Here is a 7,292-nt window from a genome sequence, read left to right as displayed (position 1 = left end):
TACAGAGACATTATTTTTGTTATGTAGACTTGCATTACATGTGATTATTTCCCATTTTCTTTGCCCTTACTCTGTATTATTAACTTTTTCAGGAATTTCATTAACTCATATATCCTAAAAAAATGCAGTCTGTGGGGAATAGTTTAACTTCTCCATTATTATCAGAAACTAAATAAGTGAAATGAATTTAGAATTTCATTTTTCTAACTGTAAATTCTATACTATTTCCACTCTATCATGCAATGTCTTCATTAAATGAAGCAATGACTGTTAATACTTTTCTAAAATGTAAAGCACTCTATAAATGCACACCATCATCGCCATTATTCTCCTGGTTGTTACTGTTATTCTACTGATACTGCATTTTGCAGTATTCTAAATGCTTTCACATTAATTATCTCACAGGATTCTCACAATTACCTTATACTTTAGACAGGGAAAGGAGTCCTGGTGGTGCAATAGTTAAGCTCTTTCCTGCTAACTGAAAGGTCAGTGGTTTGAATCCACAAGCTGCTCTGCGGGAGAAAAGATCTGGCGATCTGCTCTTGTAAAGAGTACAGCCTAGGAAACCCTATGGGGTGGTTCTACTGTGTCCCATAAGGCTGTTATGAATCAGAATTGACTCGACAGCACACAATAACAACAACATAAGCAGGGAAGGGAAATAGGAAAGTAAAAGGAAGAGATTCTTGAATCCATCAAAGAAGGAGAAAATAGTGGCTTTCCCCATGAACCAGCTATTAAAACTCGAGATCTTTCAGGATTTGAGAGGTTTAAGTACAAATCCTAGGACATTCTGTTAATCAAGTCCCAGTAATGATAGAGCACCAGGCAAAAAAAAAAAAAAAAAAAAAAGTTACTAGGAGAGTTGGCAAATGAAGTGACAATTGATTCTCACCAGGTTACTAAGAACACGTAAATGTTTGGGGTCCGTAAATGTTTTGCCAGAGAATATCAGCCTGGGTCACTAGAGGCTTTTGCAATTCAGGCTGCAAATTACCTTTCAGGAATCATTCTCTCACTCCAGTCATGCAGCATCCCCTACAACTTTCAGAAGTCAGCCAAATATCTTGCTCAGCCCCTTAGTGCACCCATCTAGAGGTCTTGGTTTGCCCTAGAATGTGCTTTCTTGTAAAATGCTCAAATCTGGCGTCTTCTGCCCAGGCTGAGACAACCACAGCTGCAGTGCCAAGGACTCTGAGGTCCCCTCCCCAAAGATGGAATTTCCACTGACACCAACAGAAGGAATGAAGTAAAGACATAAATTTAAGCTCCGTTAGGCTCTTTGAATGTTCAGGGGAGGGCAGTCGTGGTTCAGTGGGAGAATTTTCACCTTCCGTATGAGAGACCCAAGTTTTATCCCCAGTCAATGTACCTCATGAGCAGCCACCACCTGTCTGCAGTGGAGGCTTGTATGTTCCTGTGATGCTGAACAGGTTTCAGCAGAGCTTCCAGACTAAGACAAACTAGGAAGAAAGGCCTGTCAATCTACTTTAGAAAATCAGCCAGTGAAAACCCTATGGATCACGACAGTCCAGTCCACAACCCATCATGGGGATGGAACAGGACTGGGCAGCATTTTGTTCTGTTGTGCCTGAAGTTGCCATGAGTCAGGGACCAACTCAATAGCAGCTAACAACAATGACAATGTTCAAGAAGTTCTTTCCTAGTAATGCCACTAATTTCAGTGTCTGATGCTGGGCAAATTAGCTTGCTAATTTATCAACTAAAAGATATTTCTTACGTTCCAGACATCAGACTCCTCATCTTTTTGTTTGTTTGTATGTAATATTGCTCAGTTTTGAAATCAATCATGTGAGAGTGGTATTATTATCACTTTTTTAAATAAATAATAATCATGATAATACTAAAAAACAAAACAAAACAGGAGGAAAGAGATTTAATGAGCTCCTCTAGGCCGTGCTGGAAGTGACATAGTCCAAATTCAGATTCAGGTCTGTTTGGCTTGGACACTTTCAAAGTCTCGGACAGGCCATGTAGACACTGGAGAGCTGAAAAGTGTGGGGTTAATTGGATTAGATTATCTGGAAGAGCTTGTTTACTTCTGATATCCCATAATGACATGATTTGAGGCTCTGCAGATGAAGCCCCTTCTTATTTTCCCCCAAAAATTTTTATTCCTTATTGTGACCCTGTGGGTCCTCTTACAAAGCCAGTAATTTTTTATCGTGTTAATTATCTACCCATATCTGCTTTTCTTTTTACTAATCCAAGTCATGTTTTTTCAGAAACCCCATTCAGTCTCTTTGTCCTGAGACTGATAATTTCAAAATGTCTGTCCTTATCTATAAGGCTATAAGGTAAACATCTTTTTTTTTTTTCTTTTTGGCAAGAAGAATCAATGATTGAATAAGTGAATGAATAATTGAATGAAGACTTTATTTTAATAATCTAGTTCTGTAAACAACACTCCCTTCCACCCCAGCTCTAAACATAGTATCCCCTAGGTGCATATGCATAACCCATACTATATAGTGTTTATACACAAAAGACCAGTGGCTCCTCCAAATTAATAAAGTTAATACATATTTTTATCCAATCTTATGGGTTTACTTAGGGTCAATCAAAGAAATATTCTCTTGTTTTTCTTGTCTCTTATTTTTTGTTTTTGTTTGTTTGTTTTGTTCTTTTACTAAAATTCCCATTTTAGTAGCCAGGTTTGATTGATATGTTTCTTGGTTCCCATGAAGTTAGAAAGCATTATATTAAATTCCTGAAGCCTGGAAATCAGACCAAGTTTGATCTTCTGTTATTTTCTGCAGGACACGAAAGGGTCACAGCTATTTAAAAATTATAATTCTCCCCTGGGAAGTAGGAAAAATGTGCATGGTCTTTAAATCATTTTCATTTTAGCGCTCTAGGATTCTGTGAATCTATGATTGTGTCTGTCAGGGGAGAGGTGAATTGCCGGGAAACAGAAGAATGACTCCACCATGTTTCCCTCTTTTTCCCCAAAGCCAAGTGTTCTTCCTTCCCCGAAGAATGTGAAGGACAATCTTATAGTGAGAACTGAGACACCACACAAATGTTCATGTCACTCCTAGAATGCTAGCTGGGATGCGATCTTAATACACCTTTATATTGTTGCCCTATTTAGAGAAGAAGTCCCAAGGTGGTGCAAAGGGTTAACACACTTGGCTACTAACTGAAAGGTTGGAGGTTCCAGTCCACTCAGAGGCACCTTGAAAGAAAGGCCTGGCAATTTACTTCTGAAACAATCAGCCATTGAAAACACTATGGAGCACAGTTCTACTCTGACACACATGGGGTCACCATGAGTCGGAATCGGCTTGATGGCAATTGTTTTAACTTAGAGAAACCAAAGGCTACTTATCTGATTGGACACAGAGTCTGGGGACTCTGAACCTCAGGAAATTAGCCTCTTCCACTCCCTTTCCCTAATCTAGGGGCATAGATTTGCCATCTATGGAAGTCCAGGCCTCCTTGCTTCTCTTCTTGCTCCTGAAATCAGCCCATCTCCCACGACGTTGTCTCTTCCTCATGGTAGCACCTGACAGAGTAGGGATTTCAGGCTCAGGAACCATGTCCCCAACCTTCTAAAGAGTGCAGATAAGCATGTGTCTGGTCTCCAAATTATTTACCCTGCTTATTGTCCCAGGCTGCTCCAGAACTCCACATCCTGCAGGAGCCCAGAAGACTCTGCTGCTGAGAAGCTGTCGTTATACCACTGGCTGAATGCCTCTCCACTGGAATGCCCAGATTATGCGCCACAGAGGGGATTTTCTGCCTAGCTTTTCCTGGGCAATGGGAAAGGAGTGTGTGTTGTGGGGTGGGGGGTTTAGGATGGAGAGCTAGAAGACAGATGGGATATTTAAGCAACTGCACTGTGAAGGGGAGGGAAGAGTTAGAATCATCACCTCTATGGGATCAAGGGTCAACCCATTCCATGCTCCCACATACGCATGGAATTTTACTGTACACTTCAATCTTTTCCTTTTACCGTGATCCTCAGTGATGTCAGCTCTGCCACTTGGAGTCACACAGAACAGTTTTTGACCCCTTCAAATGACAACTTTTCAGAGATTCAGGTTCAGCAGTGTCTACTTTCCTCCACTCCCTACTTCGTCTCCAGGGTTGTTGAAACTAGTTAAGCAGCCCTCCTTCCTGTGTCTGTTCTTGGTATGAAATTGTGAAACCTCCTTTTGTTCAACAGCAAATGTGTATCAAGGAACCTGTGGAAATAGAGGGGGAACTAAAAGGTTCTAAGAGACAGAGAGAGACATGAATGATGAATGAGGGCAGTCATATTCACTAGGAGCTCTTCCATCTCTCTGATTTTCCATCCTTAGAGATTCAGTGTCTTCTAACCTAAGGATTTTTCCTTACTATCTTGCTCCATTTCCAGGGACCTTCTTTTATCCTGATAGAATGAATTAAATTAAAAACATGAGAAGACCCCTGGGTGGGATTACAAAACACCTTAAGTGATTGGCTTCCAAATCCTGTTTCAATTGCCCCATTGCCCAATTTTCTGCCAGTGCCTGCCTGTCTGGCCTTGTTGGGACGATTGTGGAATGAAGGTGTCTCTATCCCAGGGACACGAAATTTTATTAAGTGAGGCAGAAGAGTGTGATGTGTGATCAAAGGTTTGAGTCCTTCATGGTATAATCTATTTCGGTCAATAATGGCAAGCCAGAGGGAGGCCATTCTTGAGCAAGGAGGTGCCTTATTGGAACAAGGGAAGCCCATTTTCTCCACAGCTGTGAAGGGTTATCTACAGATTCCATTGTCTGGGATATGGTGTGCACTTAGTAATTAGTCATGGAGTAAATGAATGAATAAACTTCAGGGTATTTAATCAGGAATTATGATTCATGAGTAGGTTTATTCAAGTAACTTCCCTGAAGCCACTTCTGTCCAATTCCTTTGCCGGGTAATGAAAGCATTCAGTGTGAATCAGAATTCAGTTCTTTCCTCGAGGAACTAGAATAGGAGATAGGTACAATGGATAATTTCAATAGCATGTGATAGGTACTCCATGGGAGGTGTGTACAAGCTGGAAAGGGAGCAGGGAAGAGTAGATCAAGGCAGAAGACACGGAGGTAAGGACCTCTGATCTCTTCCTGGAAGGACAAGGTTCTTCTAGTTAGGATGGACGAAGGTGGAGGGCACTACAGCAGTAAAGAAAGCTGGAAGGCCCATTCCCAAGGGCTGTGCAGTTATGGGGCCATCCCTCAGCTGCCTACATTTCTGACCAGATCCATAGGCCCTATGCTACATTCTTTCACTGTCATTCATTCATTCATTAATCAAATAAAAAAAATTATTGAGCAGTTAACTTTTAGGTATCCAGCCTGAGACAAAAAGATAACTAAAACATGATCTCTGATCTTTGGCCTCAAAGATTTCACAGTCTCACTTGTAATTATTTGTAATTACAATACAGTGTGTTAAGTACAATTGAGGGAAGCACAGCATGCTCAGAGATCACAGTAAAAACTCCTATCTTGGATTGGGGTACATGGGCAAAGTACTAGTTCTAGTCTTAATGAAATCACATCTGGTCATGAAAAAATATAATTATTTTGCTTCCTTTGCCTTCTAACTCTGAATTCCTAACATCTATGGATCAGCTTATCCAGGCCCAGTCTTAGGTCTTCTCCTAGAGTTCAGTAATTATCTGAGAGACTGTCCTGTCTCTCTTGAAATACAGAAGGACCCGGGGCATGAGGATACCAGTATATGCATATATTTCTATGCATATGTGTTTTCCACTCATACTCCTTATTTTTGTGAACTTATATCTATAAAAAACTTGAAAGAGTATTACAAATACTTGTATTGCCATCACCTAGACTGATAATATTTTTTCCATATTGGTTTTCTCTCTCTTTCTACACACATACACATATTCTTTTTTGGCTGACTCATTTGAAAGTAAACTGTAGATGTTACAACACTTCTCAACTAAATGTTAACCATGCAACTCCTAAAAATAATCTCTTATGTAACCACAATACCATTTTCTGGAGGTGTGGTCAACATGGTGGACTAGTTAGACGCTTCCTATATCCCTCTTACAACAAAGACATGGAAAAACAAGTGATTTGATTCTATGTGAACATCTGGCGGCCCTGAACAAGCCAAGGTTAAGAAATCCATCTGAGTCATACGGGAGAGGAAGAAGGTTTGGAAGAGGTGAGGAGCGCTAGAGCCGCTGCGGCGAAACTGCTGAGACACAGCCAGGCCGGTCCCGCGGTGAAGCAGGCAAACAGCTGTGCTGTGCACGTGCTCAGGAAGCAGTTTCCACATCAAGAGAGACCCGGCAGCAGAGATTCTGCTTGGACACTCCGAACCAGTGAAGAGCAGCTCCCAAGAGGCTAGGATAGGTACATGCGTGCACCTTTTCACGGCATTTAAAAAAAAAAAAAAAACCCATTTGCGAAAAACCTCTCTTCCTTTTACCTCCTCCCTGCTCTGCAACAGGAGTCCACTGAGCCGGAGGTAGATCCCAAAACGCACCCTGACCCATTCTCCTGGCCTTGGAGAGGAAACAAATAAGCTGCTGGCTCCCCTAGGCCAGGAACACAGGGTCGGCACAGCTCTTTTGCTGGCCACAGAAATAAGGGGTCTGCAGACTCTGAGTGCCTTACACCTCTGTATAGACTTGTGGGGACCCATCTCAACAGTGTCAGCCCTCACTACCACAGTACAACAGGGCAAACATCTGAAGTTTAACTTCAAGTGCTTCAGCTGTGAACAGGCAGATTTGTGACCCTCGAAACAGCCCTGCCCCTCAAGAAGGCACATTCATCAATCTGCAGCAGGGTCTTGAGGTCCGGTGGGTAGCTCCTAAAGTGCCTAGTCACCTGCTACAGGAGTTCAAGAAAAAGTGGTGCCGTCGAGTCTTTGCAGCCAACAGAGCTGGGGGCCCTCAGCCCAGCTGCAAAACTCACCTACGTATTCACCCTAGAGAATAGGGACATGCTTTTCTTTCAGACTCTCAGGGGCAGCCATCAGCCCCCTGCCTGGCTAAGCAAGTGATCCCCTACCACAGCCAGAGTCCAGTGCCTGCACCAATCACCCATGCCTCTCTAAGCCTGGGGGTGAGAGTCTGCTTCACACACTTGGTGACCGACTGCCTGCACACCTGAGATGATCCCATATAGGAAAGTTTAATGGCTTCCGGTGTGCGCATACTTAGTTACAGAACCAACTACCCGGTGACAGGACATTACAGATCAAAAGGAGTCAAAAATCAAATTAGTGCACACGAGTGGCCTATTTGGGCATATCAAAACAAAACAAAA

Source organism: Trichechus manatus, unplaced genomic scaffold, assembly GCF_000243295.1.
Source record: "Trichechus manatus latirostris isolate Lorelei unplaced genomic scaffold, TriManLat1.0 scaffold00417, whole genome shotgun sequence".
Classification (NCBI taxonomy): Eukaryota; Metazoa; Chordata; class Mammalia; order Sirenia; family Trichechidae; genus Trichechus; species Trichechus manatus.
This window is presented reverse-complemented; position numbering follows the sequence as displayed.